This window comes from Crocodylus siamensis, chromosome 6 (assembly GCF_052110815.1).
Source record: "Crocodylus siamensis isolate JL-2025a chromosome 6, ASM5211081v1, whole genome shotgun sequence".
NCBI lineage: Eukaryota > Metazoa > Chordata > Crocodylia > Crocodylidae > Crocodylus > Crocodylus siamensis.
The window spans coordinates 76907857-76921905 of record NC_143400.1 but is presented as its reverse complement, the minus strand read 5'-3'; the positions used below and the strand labels follow the sequence as shown (position 1 = coordinate 76921905).

The 14049-nt window shown below is 45.3% G+C and overlaps 1 long non-coding RNA gene across 1 annotated transcript in view; it reads left to right on the top strand.

Moving 5' to 3' along the window:
- LOC149863034 (uncharacterized) overlaps window positions 1-14049 on the top strand; it is a 90412-nt gene that overhangs the window by 44354 nt on the left and 32009 nt on the right. The gene's annotated exons all lie outside the window — the stretch shown is intronic.

The window sequence follows — 14049 nt, the reverse complement described above, 5'->3', positions numbered from 1 at the left end:
ATCCAAGACTTAATCAGGACTGAAACCAAGACCTATAAGCTGTAGGACATTTCTGATGTTCTTAAATTTCTTAAAATCCATTAGTAAATGAGAAAAAAATTATATTCTGGGAGATAAGGATGGAAATTTGAACTCCCACAGGCTGGAGAGGGCATTAAATCCAGTTTTGTCTGTCTGTCTATCTAGCTATCTATGAAGGGCTTTAGTAGTGGCAACACCATCACATCACCACCTTTTCCAGAGGTGTTTTAAGAGATAATCAGTCAACCGAACCCAAACGGACTACCAGTGGTTCTTAAGCCCTTAAATCCAGCAAGGGTTTTGGACTGTCAATCCTATTCTCTACAAAGATACCTAACTCACACTTTCCAATAGGCACTTAGCAAAAAAAGTAGTGTTTCAGACACGCTCTGGATAGTTTAAGCATTTTCTCCACCTTTGCTTGCTAAGGTCCTGGTTGTTAAGGACTCCATTCTGTGATGCCTGACTCATCCTTGGCACCTAACCATCTCTATTTCTCAGGAATCAGGGCTGGGGCTGCCACTTATAGGGCCAGGTACCTCCCTGTCAAGTGTCTGCTACTCTGTTTTACCACATCCATGTATCTAGCACATGAAGACTGATACCTTGGCTGAGAAAGCGAAGCAGGTAGTTTCTAAATGTTCTCTATTATATGTATATACTTATTATAGTAGGTCACATGAATCAAGCGATTTGTGGATAAACTGACCTGTGAAGTAGGGTTGTGTGAAACTTTGAGTGCTGATTTGATTCAGAGGAGATTTGGCCCAATTCAGTGGCTGAATCTCCAAATCCGAATCAAATCAGGGGACCAGTTAAGAGGTCTGAATCGATTTGAAACTCTCTGAATTCAGAAAAGATTCATAGGGCTTTGGTGATTTGGGCAGTCCCCACTCACTGCAGGAGGGAGCTGAACCTGGATTCCAAGCTGGTAGGTAGGAGATGCGGGAGGTGGGGCTGGAGGAGGGGGGAGGGGACCACAGGGGATCCATGCCAGGCTCCATCCCCTGCCTGCTCCCCCAGCCCCTACTAAGTGCCCCATGACCCCCACCCACTCCCCCAGCTCCCCCCATGGCTGCCTTACCCACCCCAGCTCCAGCTCTTTAAGGAAACAAAAAACCCAAAAAAACTCCAGCCTTACCAGCTCCTGTAGCAGCCTTGGGAGGCTTGTGGAAAAGCCCCCCCACATGGCATGAGGCAGTGGGGGCAGCAGGGATGGCCTTCCCCTCACCAGGCAGGAACTGGTGAGTTTGGAGTTTTTTTGTGTTTTTGTTTGCTTAAAGGGCTGGAGCTGGGGTGAGCAGGGCAGCCATGAAGGGGGCAGTGGGGAGAGCGGGAGTGGTCATGGGGGCTCATGAAAGAGCCGTCCATGCAGTGGGGGACAGTGGGGATCATCCCTCACCAGGCAGGACCTGGTGAGTCGGGACTTTTTTTTTCAGAGCTGGGAGCTGGGGTGGGTGGGTGGGACAGCCATGGCCAGGCTGGGAGAGTATGGGGGGAGGGTGGCGGGGGGCGGGGCTCATGTGATTCGGTGATTCAGCAGTGGTCAAATCTCCAAATGAGATTCTGCTGAATCTATTCGGGACAGTGATTCAAATCACCAAATCAAATCACTGTCCCCCGAATCGGCCAAACCCGAATCTGAATCCGAAGAGAATAATAGCCACTTTGCACAGGCTTACTATGAAGTTGCTTTTCAATCTGTCAGTAGAGAGACCTAATAAAAATTAGTTTTATTTTCAGAGGAGGGTAGAGGAAGACAAATACCACCCACCCATGCACAAGAGCAGATACAGGATTTAGCAATGCTGGGTGCGAGAGCAGTAGCTCACACTACAGGACTAGGTGTACCTAGCTTCTTCCACTCCTACTAGTGCATGCAGAATTTTTCAGTTCCTAAACCAGGTAAAATTCTCCATCCTTTCCCCTTCCTACTCAGAAGCACAACCCTTCTCCTTCCCTTTTTATTCCACCTCCCCCGCAGCTTCTCTGCCTGCAACTGCTGCTTTCTCTCCACAGCTCAGGGTCAGGTAAGCTTCAGAGCTAGCTGGGATGAGCAGGGGCTGGGCTTAGCTTAGATGGTGATAGTGGCAACAGCCCAGTGGGAGAGTAGTTCCCCTCATCATGCCCAAAGCAGGAGTAAGGAAGGAGAACCCACCCCCTCATCCGTCCCTGCTGCCATTGTCCCTGTCACCAGCTGATGCCAGCCCCCACACAATGGGCAGGAACAGCGCTGGTGCTTCCCCACCCCCAGAGACAGCAGAGTAGGGGAGAGGAAAGGACAGAGAGAGAAGGCATGCCTTTGAACTGGAAGGGGAAGAGGAAGGGATTTTTCACATGCTTTAGGGACTGCAAAAAGTCCCTGGAGGCTCCTATGGTGTGTTGCAATCCAAAGTTGGGGTTGGTGCAGCTGCACAAGTGCACACTGCACCCCTTCTGGATCTGTCCCCTGTCCACACGCAACCCCCAAAAAGAAAGTGAATTTTCTTATTTTATTTTTTATTTCATTGGGGTTTTTTTTTCTAATGTGTTCATCAGAAACTCATGTTGCTAGTTAAGCAAAGCTATTTTTTCCATAGAAAAAATGTTTTGTTGATATTTTTTCAACTGCCTCTTGTGTCAACAGAAAACTGAAACATGGATGCTGTGTCAGTCATAGTAGGAGCATAAGCTAGCCAGTTATGGTCAGACTGTTCCATGAATCCAGTCCTTTTCACTATGTCAGTCCTTTACTTGGCATCTGATTAATATTTTTTGTGAAGAGGATGGATTACGAAGAATTTTTAAACATCATGAAGGAGGACCACTGCGCATCCAGGAAGATTAGAAGGAAACACATGTCTGTTGGCTCCCCTGTTTTTGTTTACTAGATCCTTTTACTCCCTGTATATTCCCTATTCCCCTTCACTTGTTTATCAGAGGCTGTATACATTAGCCATCAACATAGTGTCTGCATGCTTTGTATTTCATTGAGGGACCCACGTACCCAGACAAAGGGCAAATGATGAACATTAGATAAAAGGCAAAATATCTATGGCCAGTAGAAGTGGCCTTCCTCCTCAACTGGTGCATGATGCTTCTTGATGGATGCAAATAAGGAACCCAAGCTGTAATATCTATTTGATCAGAAGTAGCTAGGACTGAAGTCTAGATAGTTATAAAACATGAACTTAGAGGAGGTTGTCTGAATTTGAGAAAGTAGCTGTTCCCAGCCAACTGTGTAAGTAAAACAAAGCAATGCAACAGAAATAAAAAATATTTCTTGTACGTAAAAGGAGAAAAAAGCCCACACCAAAACACACAGCATAATTTTAACTTCCACAGAGGTGTCTTGGCCAAAGAAATATGTATTTGGAACCAGAGGTGGCATTCTGAAATGTGGTATGTGAAGAGGTGCTGGAAGGAAACACTGAACTGATCCAAAGCCTGTTGGACTCAACTATGGTGAACTTTGGCTCCATTAAGTCTAGCCAGGAACCCATTTGCTTCAGTGGCTTTGCAACAGGCCTATAGACAAGGTGTATTTTTGTGTGTGTGCACACGCATGCACAAACTCTGAACAAAAATGACTCATGTTCCTTTTTCAAGGCTTTCTAGAGTTCCAGCATTCTTTCTCTATAGTTTATGAATCAGCGTATTGAGGTTTTTTTCCCCGCTAAAGTTCTGCCACTTCAACACTTCATTTGAAAACAACATTAATCTATTTCAGTGGTGGGTAGCAAATAAGATCTGTAAAGCTGCTTGAGTGGAGAGAAATGGAATACGATCTATCTGTTTACTTAGTTTTAAGATGCAACCCCCCTACCCCAACTCGCTGACTCATTCCAAATAATAATTATTACTATTATAAAAAAGCTGCAGGCTGCTTCAGGCATAACTTATTTTTGAGACCAACAGGCTCTGGACCTATTCCTCTGTGCTTTCGGATGAGCCATATTTCTTTTTTAAATTTCTGCCAAGGTAATACCTGTGAAGTTTCACAAGTCCTCACAATGCTGCCTGGGTTAGCCCCATGGTAAGAAGACCAACATGATAGTGTTAGACAGCATTGATAATGCCAGGGGCAGGCAAAATATGACCTGTAGGCCAAATCTGGCCCACCAGGCCTTTCTAGCCAGCCCATGGGGCCCCTAAAAAAAATACTAAATTAATATTTATTCTTTCCCAGCTGCCTTTCAAAGCTGACAGGATCCAGGGGCAGTATGACCCAGCAGGAGCCCTCAGTAGGCTTGCAGGCTTAACCAAATCTGTGCCCCCCACCAGGCCCCTAGTTCGCTGCTTTCCCGTCCTCGCCCTGCTCCAGCACCACATGGCTCCTGGTTGCATCACCAGATTGTGGAGCACAGGACCATGCTGGTACTGGGAGGACAAGTGTGTGTGTGCACGTGTGTGCTCTCACATGTGTGTGCATGCACAGGCTTGGGGACACAGTGTGTGTGTGTGTGTGTGTGTGTGTGTAGGCTCAGGCAGTGTGTGTGCTGGTTTGGGGGCAGAGAGTGTGTGTGTGTGTGTGTGTGTGTGTGTGTGTGTGTGTGTGTGTGTTCATAGGGTGAGTGCACACCCCACCATACCCATACACCCACACCCCCCTTGCACTGCCATACACAAACCCCAGCCACCCTCCCTAACACACAGACCCCATACCCACCCACCCCCCCACACATCCACACCCACACTCACGTGCTCTCACCCCACATACCCACTCCCCACAATGTAGAAGAGTAAGACTTCATTTTAAGCTATTGTGCAATCACCTCTGTGTACACATACAACACGTAAATCTAGACAAAAAAAAATTTTGAGATCAAATTAATGAATCCTGTAGATACTTGCTTTTTAGAATATAATTTGATATTTTTCTGGTTCCAAGCTGCCAAAACCACTTGCTGAAAGGCGTACTTCTAGGGGCAAGGGGAAGACCTTTTGGTGGCAAAGGTCAGGGGCTTCCAGTCACAAGATGCAGACCGGGGGCGGGGTACCTGTCAATGAGCGGGGCTAGCCATGCGGCCCTTGACAGCTTGCCAAAACTTGGTAAGCGGCCCTCTGCCCAAATTAATTGCCTGCCCCTGGATAATGTGATGCCAAGAACTGCCAATGCTCATTAATTCAACAGTTGTGGACGTTCCACATCAATACTTCGTGCCAGGAACACTTGGCACAATTTTTGCCTCTGTTTTCTTGAACAGGGATCAGGATATCCCACCTACCAGAGGTAGGGACAATCTTGGGGATAGCTCTGTCAGGCCTTCAGTCAGTGCAGATGTAGTTAGGGCTCTTCTGGGAGGGCTAAACATTTTTAAATCTGCAGGTCCAGATACTCTCCACCCAAGGGTGTTGAGGGAGCTGGCAGGGGTCATTGCCAAGCCCTTGGCCTGGCTGTATGAGCATTCATGGTCATCTGGCCAGGTGCCGGGGGATTGGAAACTGGCTAATGTGGTCCCAATTTTCAAGAAAGGGAGGAAGGAGGGCCCAAATAACTATAGGCCTGTAAGCCTCACCTTGGTGCTCGGGAAGATCTTGGAGAGAATCATCAAGGACTACGTCTGTGGGGGGCCAGCAGAAGAGATCATGCTCAGGGGAGATCAGCTTAGGTTCATCAAAGGCAGGTCCTGCCTGACCAACCTGATTGCCTTTTATGACCAAGTAACTAAATCCCTGGATGATGGTGTCACCCTGGACGTAGTCTTTCTAGACTTTAAGAAGGCCTCTGACACTGTGGCTCACCCCATCCTCATCAATAAATTAAGCGACTGTGGCATTGATGCCTGCACAATTGGATGGGTAAAAAAATTGGCTGATGGGGCACATCCGGAGAGTAGTGGTGGACGGGTTGTACTCAAACTGGTGAGATGTGAGCAGTGGGGTACCCCAGGGCTCGGTTCTTGGGCCCGCACTGTTTAACATCTTCATCATTGACTTGGACGAGGGGTGGAAAGCACACTGTCCAAGTTTGCTGATGACACTAAAATGTGGGGAGAGCTGGACACACTTGAAGGGAGAGAGAGAGGCTGCAACTAGATTTAGACAGACTACAAAAGTGGGCAGATGAGAATAGGATGGGGTTCAACATAGACAAATGCAGGGTGCTGCACCTTGGGAGAAGGAATCCACAGCGCGCACACAGGCTGGGGATTTCCCCTCCTGAAAGCACAGAGGTGGAAAGGGATCTTGGAGTCATTACTGACTCCAAGAGGAACATGAGCTGCCAATGTCAGACTGCAGCCAGCAAGGCCTACCATACCTTGTCATGCATCCAAAGGTACAGCTCAAGCCGGTCCAGAGAGGTGATACTCCCCTTCTATGTGACTTTGGTCAGGCCACAGTTGGAGTACTGCATCCAGTACTGGGCACTGCACTTCAAAAGGGATGTGGCCAGCCTGGAGAGGGATCAGAGGAGGGCCACCTGCTTGGTGAGAGGGCAGCAGGACAGACCCTATGAGGCGAGACAAGGGACCCGAACCTGTTCAGCCTCAGCAAGAGGGGGCTGAGGGGGGACCTAGTGGCTGCCTACAAACTCATTAGGGGAGATCAACAGCAAACAGGTAGAGCCCTTTTCTCCCCAGCACCACCTGGGGTGACAAGGGACAATGGTAATAAGCTGATGGAGAATAGGGTAGGTTAGAGATCAGAAGGCAATTTTTTTACAGTTAGGGTGGTCAAAAATCTGGAACCAACTTCCCAGGGCAGCGGTCCTTGCCCCTACCTTGGGCAAATTCAAGAGGAGGTTGGATGATCACCTAGCCGGGGTCTTGTGAGCCCAGCATTCATTCCTGCCTGTGGCGGGGGGGGGTCAGGCTAGATGATCTTTTCAGGTCCCTCCTGACCCTAGCTACTATGAAACTATGAAACTTAAAACACTTAATTACAGTATTTGTTTTGGCTCCAATATACAGATGTCTGTTACAGCCAATTATGAAGTAATTTCAGGCAGGGCAATTTTTATACAAATATTAAAGCTAAGAGTAAATTACAGTTGTTCTTTAAATCACTGAAAGAGAGTTTGGCCATATGCTTGTGACATCGCCAATATATTTCATTGCTATATGATGGTTGTTTCATAACTTAAGCAAGTTATTTGTTGATGGTAGTCCAGTATGTTCTAATCACTTTTTAGACAAGCAAGAAGCAGTGAAGGGTTTACTGTGTGCGAGTAACATACCTTGATGGGCAAACTTGCAGTAAACCCGTTTGCATTGAATATGGATACGTTTGCCGAGCACATTGCAGCTAAATGAGATGGCTCTAGTCCCCAAAGCAGACTAGCCATGTTAACCAGTCCCTCATATGAGAAAAGTTACCTTTGATAGCTAATGCAGTGATATTGCGTCTGCTATTACTTGAGGTGGCTTAGGTAGCACTACACAGTACTGTAAATTGCCACATCAGCATAACCAGCCCCTCTACTGCAGATAAGTCATTCTTTTCCTAGGATGTCAGCCCATGACTTTTCATACCAGCACTGAATGGGCATGGATGGAATAGGCAGAAAAAAGATGAGAAGCAGCAACCAGAGCTGGGAATGGATGTGGAGCTGACTTGTGAGCCATCAGGACACCTGGCTTCAAAGTCTTTCTGCTTTTCGATACTCTTTAAAGCACCCTGTAGAGCTTTGTTCAGCTCCAGCACTGTGGGTGTCTTGGATGGATCGCAAAATGACAAAAAAGGTGGCAGCCAGAATTTTTTTTAAGCCCTTGTATTTCAGTGTCATGTAGGACATCCAGAAGGCAAGGCCAGCCCCACCATCACACCACTGCTCCCTGCCTCCACACTCACTTCTAGTTGCCCTAGTGCAGATTGCTCCCAGCTGGGCTGATGAATGGTGGCTGCAGGCTCTCCATGTGCTCAGGTGGAGGCTATCCTCTTATTCCAGCTCAACAGATTCTTGCTGGCTGTGCATACCATACCTCCTCTAATCATTAGTGATCCCTGCTCCCTGCCTCCCACCTTGGTCCCTTCTCAGGTTACACTTGAGTGCATCTTGTGTGTGTGAGATAGATGACTTGAGGGTCATAGACTGTATTTGCAGCTAGAGGAAGCCCTCTTAGGGTAAGTAGTACGGCAGTCAGAACCATCCAACAGCAAAAAGACTGAACCAGGTTTTCCTGCTATTGAAGTAAAGACTGGACAATTCCCTCTGGAGACTGTCTGTATTCAGCTATCATGAAGGTAGTTTTTCTCTTTTGTAAAGTAAAAGCATTTAGGTGGATGACTATAGCAGGTTTAGTATAGTCATTCTTGTGTGTGCACGTGCATGCGCTTACTAACCTCATAAGAGATACTGCTTATTAATATATGTGCTGATCTTGCTGTACCAAAAGAAACTTTCTAACCAACAGCTCCTTGAATTTCTTATAGGGATTTATTTTGTTCACCCTGTTTAGAGTACTGATAACGTAAAGTCTTATGCCAGAATTAAAACTAAAAGTGCAAACCACAGCTCTTGAAATAAAACTTCATTAGCTTTCTTCAAATAAGTGCAGCTGTCTGCTGTGACGCTGGAAACTTCATCTTGCTGCTACTGAAGTGTATGACAAGGACGGTATTGAGCCTGAATTTGTCAATGAATTGTTTTAACTTTTTTGATGAAAAATTTAAGTAGAAAAAAGCAAGCTGTCAATTTGAGGATTGAGAAGTTGTATTACATTTATGTAAAAAACAAAAAAGTTTCTGTACCTTCTCAGTTATTGCTGAGCTCTGTCTGTATTGTGCCTGGAGCAGCTGAGGGAAGATGTATAGGTGGTTTGGTACCAGCTTTACACTCTACACTTTTCTGGGTCCTGAGACTGGGGCCTTGTTTGGGCTCTAGTACAACTTACCATGTGGCAACCATAGAGGCTCTTTCTGCCCAGTCAGCTGCTTATTAAGTTCTTTACACATAGGAAGTAGGGAGGTGGCTGATTCTTTCAGATATCCTGAATCAACAGACACTCATGCTGCCTCCAGCTAGTCCTCAGGTAGTTGATTAAGATGGTCTTTAAAGGCTACCTTATGTTGAAACTGACCTTATGGGGACTGTTGTCCAAAGGTGCTGAGGATTCTTAAATCCTGTTGATTTCAGTGGGAGATACTTAAATCCTGATTATGTTGTTTTTAAAATCAGAAAATTGCATGCTGCAAGGAGCAGTATATCCCCTACAAGGCTTCAGTTACATCAAAGGTTATGGATTTTACAGTCCTCCTTTATGCCGCAGTATAACCCAGAAATAAAGCTACCTAAATGTTTGTGACTCGATTAGCTCATTCCCAAATGTACTGCACACCTGAGATAGTAGCCTGGCAGACTGTGCATTGTGTTTAAAAAGGACTCAAGATGGGAAGGATTTTGCAGGACCTTCTCTCTCTAATAAGTCCCATGTTTATGGAGTTTGGGGGATGATGATGATAATAATAATAATATATGCCTGACCACATTAGGTACTTCATTTTAGTCTTAATAGGCATTTTTTTCTGAAGCAGGAATACTCTGCTCTGTCACCAATGACTGGAACAAGGCAGTTTGTTATAGGAAGATATGAAGCACAAAAATCAGTGCTGTTACATAGATTGCAGGTAACCTTGCAGGTTGGCTACTGATAAGAGAGGCAGAAATATGTCTACCACCTGACCTCTTATTTGCTTTCACTTCAAAATGCAAAAACAAACATTTATCTCAAAGTCTGTTTGGCTATCTGCAACAGCACAACATAGATTCTCACCTAAGCTGGATGGGGAAACTTGAGAAATGAGAGGAGGGTGGCACTCAAATTGGCAGTAGGTCTTCTTGAATTTGCTGAATTTTTCTAATATTCCTCCAGCCTATACCCTATATTTTTAGATAACTGGTTCTAATATTCTAATAAATGACCTCTGATTAGCTTTATTTAAATGTGTTTGTTTCATTGAAGCTTTTGGAACTGAACCAAAGTAGTTTTCTTGTATACATGAAAGGTGTTGGTTAGTTGGGATTTATGCTCCTGTGAAAAAGACATTTCTAGAGGAAAGGATTCTTATCTCCTTTATTCACCATTACATAATACTGCTTTCCCTCATTTTGTTTTTATTTTCCCCCAAATTTATGGTCTTCCATAAACAAGGCTGCTTTGCATTTATTTTTAATTTTTTTTACAATTTATCTAGAAACTTAACACATGATCTATCATAGCAAAAAAGAACTTACAGCAAAACGGTATCTAATACATTTGGTTACTCAATTAGTGTAAACTATAGCTATGGTATAGTATACGCTGTCTTTTTTCAGGCTTTATGCTCTGTATAATTGTATCTCATTACCATTTTAGTTAGACAAGTTAATGACTTTCTTCACCTCACTGACCAAGCTAGTGGTCATGAGTCTGCAAAGGTTTACTCTTCAGTCTCTCAGAAATGGACCTTGGGTGGCCTTCTGCTTAGCCACACTTCTGCAGCCTAGGGCCCTTGAAAATGGTCACGGCTGGGAACAGCGTCTTGTGCAAGTTTATTCACATTTGCTGGAAGGCACAAGAGGAGGATGAGCTGAAGATAAAATGGATGGGGATGAGAGAAGCCCCACTAAGTAGATGCAAGTACAGAACAGAAAAGATGATTGAACACAGACAGGATAGATTTGTTTTAATTGAACATGGATTCAGGGCTCCACAATTCAGAAAGGACATGGAGAAGCTTGAGAGAGTCCAGAGGAGAGCCACGCGCATGATCAGAGGGCAAGAGAATAGGTCTTATGAAGATAAGCTGAGAGCCGTGGGCCTCTTCACCCTGGAAAAGCACAGGCTCAGGGGGGACCTGGTGCAGCCTATAAGTACATAAGGGGTGTACATCAGGATCTGGGGGAACATCTGTTCAACAGAGCGCCCCGAGGGATAACAAGGACCAACGGTCATAAATTCCTCCAAGACTGTTTTAGGCTGGACATAAGGAAACATTTCTTTACTGTCTGAGCCCCCAAGGCCTGGAATAGACTCCCTCCAGAAGTGGTGCAGGCACCTACTCTGGGCTCATTCAAGAAATGTTTGGATGCGTATCTTGCTGGGGTCCTTTGACCCTAGCTGACTTCCTGCCCCTGGGGCAGGAGGCTGGACTTGATGATCTTCAAGGTCCCTTCCAGCCCTAACGTCTATGAATCTATGGATATCTAAACACACTCATGGACATCCCTAAACACACGCATTTAATTGCGGTTGGGGTGCCACAGGGCATGAACAAAACACTCTAAACTTATGTTTGGGGGTTTTGTCAGTACTGAAACTATTCACTGGAATTAATGCAAAAATCTAGAACTCTTGGTTCAGAGATGATATTTTTTATTATAAAAGGTATAATCTCTGAACCAAGAGTTCTAGATTTTTACATTTTTTGTCTCAGACCAACACAGCTGCCAAATACATCCCTGAATCACTGGAATTAGAAATTCTGCAGTCTGAAGTGCACGCATATGATGTATCTAGGTTATTTCATGGATACCCAGACTTTGATTTTAAACCCATAAATACAGTAATCAACACTGTTATTGGTTCTGGGGCATTAAAAGCATTCTAGCATTCTGCAAAGCCCATAAAAGACTAATGTTGCCAAAAGTAATAGTAGTTTTGAATGCCCAGCTAGATGCACCTTTAGTGAGCATGTGCTGGTTTTTGTTCTAATAGAAACCAACTGTAAAGTTAATTAAATAAGGCTAACACTGAACATAATGAGAACCTACCACAAGAATAGGTTAGTGTGGTTCATCTCACTAAGACTTGGTAGTGCTCATTAAATAGTCTGTCTTACTGCTGACTTTTTCAAGCCACGGTGAGGCCATGATATTGCACACGGTTTACCCAAAATCCCTCTGTCCCCCATCTCTCAGCCTGGCACTTATGATTAGTGTGGTCTCATCCTCCATGAGATGAAACTGGACCAGGCTCCCCCGCACCTCATCCACATATAAATTTTTGGAGCATCCCAGGACTCATGACAAGGGCACCCATCTCCAGACATGAGTGGAGGTTAATTAGCACATGGGTCCTTTGTGGGGGGTGGAGGTATCTGGAATACACATATGCACCTGAGCAGTGCCAAGCTGTGGGGTCAACTGGGCTTGAAATGTTGTTGACTCTGGTCCAATAATAAAACTGTGGAAAATAGTGAGCCTTTGGCTTTGGACTTGTATAATGCATAGTTTGTACTACGTAGCTTTTTGACCTTTTGGCTAAGATCAAGGCAAGAGGCCATCTGAACCCCAAGGTCTCCAGCTTACCTGTAGGATTCCTGCCTCTAGTTGGGGAATATCTGTAACCCCAGACAGATGGGTCGGGGAGAGAAGATACTTGCCCAGTGGTAGTGCTATACAGACTTGATAACTGAGCTCTGCTCAGTTGAATTTTGGAACTTGACCGGTAGGCTTTGCCTAATTCAATTTGGAACTGATTTGGCCTTGAACAAGATAATAAAAAATGCATAGTTTATACTACATATAAGTGGGTGCATCCACACTGGAAATTGCAGCACCTGAATAAACTGGAGCTTAATTGCTCCAGAGTTAAGTGCTCCCAGGTGCACCATTTGAACTTGTGCCTGGGTGTAATTAATTCCAGAGTAGTAAGTGCTGCAATTTATTCAGGCACAGCATGTGGGGCCTGGACAGGACAGCCCTGGCTGGCAGGGGGCCCCATGAGTCAGCCTACCAACCTGGGGCTGCTCCCCTGAGCTCAGTGTGCTGCAGAAGGCTTGGCTGGGACACAAGGGAGCTTCAGTGCAAAGCTAGCCAGCAGGCAGCCCTGCACTGAAGCACCCTCATGCCCCAACCAGCTGGGCAGCATCTATATGTGCACTGCTGTGGAGTAAATAATTTTACTCCAGCCTAATAGGGGCATACATGTAGATGCCAAGACATTTACTAAACAACTAATTAGGCAACTGCGCATTAAATGTCTTGTGTAGACATGCTCAGTAGGTGCTAAACTGCTGCTCAGACATTTGTATGGAGTAGCTATGTTAAAATTTACAGTTTAAAACCTGACATACAGTAAATCTGGATAAACTAAGTGCATAGGTACTATATGCAAATTTCTACAGTCATGTTTAATTTCAAGGTTATTATTTTCATATTTGCTTTCCACTTCCACATGCTCAGGGTGAGCAGGGTCTGACAGTGAGGAGAGGGGGAGGGGAATGCCAGGGGAAAAAGTTTGGGGGGGGGGGACAGAGAGCAAAGGGCTACTTGACTCCCCAAATTTATTTTCCCTGTTGTAGCAGTGAGGCAGAAAAATTCAAGGCAAACCCCCAGTAATTAGGTTCTATACCTGGAAAATGGTTACACATTTATAGTTTCCGTATATAGAAACTAATTATTGGGGGGGGTGTCTATAATCAGAACTGTCTTCCATTTGAGTAAGTTCAGTATTTCATAGACTCATAGAATAGTAGGGTTGGGAGGTACACCTCAGGAGGTCATCTTGTCCAGCCTCCTGCTTGAGGCATGACTGTTTCTGACTAAGCTATCCTGGCATGTGTCTCTGTAACATGCTTTTTAAGCCTCCAGGGATAGAGGTTCCACAACCTCTCTGGGGCATTTGTTTTAAAACAGTGGGCAGTGAACGGCAGGGGTAAGACCTATACCTCTGGCCCAGCCAGTTAACATCAGGTAAAATTCTGGAGGGGTACAAAGGGACCTAAAGTGAATTGAGTCCTCCTCTGTAACGTGCTCTGACATCTATGGATGAGAAGTGCTATGTAAGAGCTAGATAATACTATAATCCCTGGCTCTGGCAGAGAGAGAAATCCTAGCAAGCACAGCAAGGTGTACAGATACTTTCTGTGAACCTGTCCTGGTGTGTGTCTTGAGGAGCAGAATGGGCAGCTGTGTCTTGCAGGCACTCTGTCAGCCGAGGGAAGTTTCTATGACTGGGACAGACCTTCGGGTTTTTTTGCCAGGCCTGCTGTGACCTCTGGAGCGTGGGGAGTGATTTCAAACCCTTTCCCAGGCTAGGAGCAAACCCCAAGAAGGAACTGGAAGAAAAAAAGCCATTGCAGTTTTTCATTTGCTTAAAGCAGAATTGTCCTTTCTTTTAACAC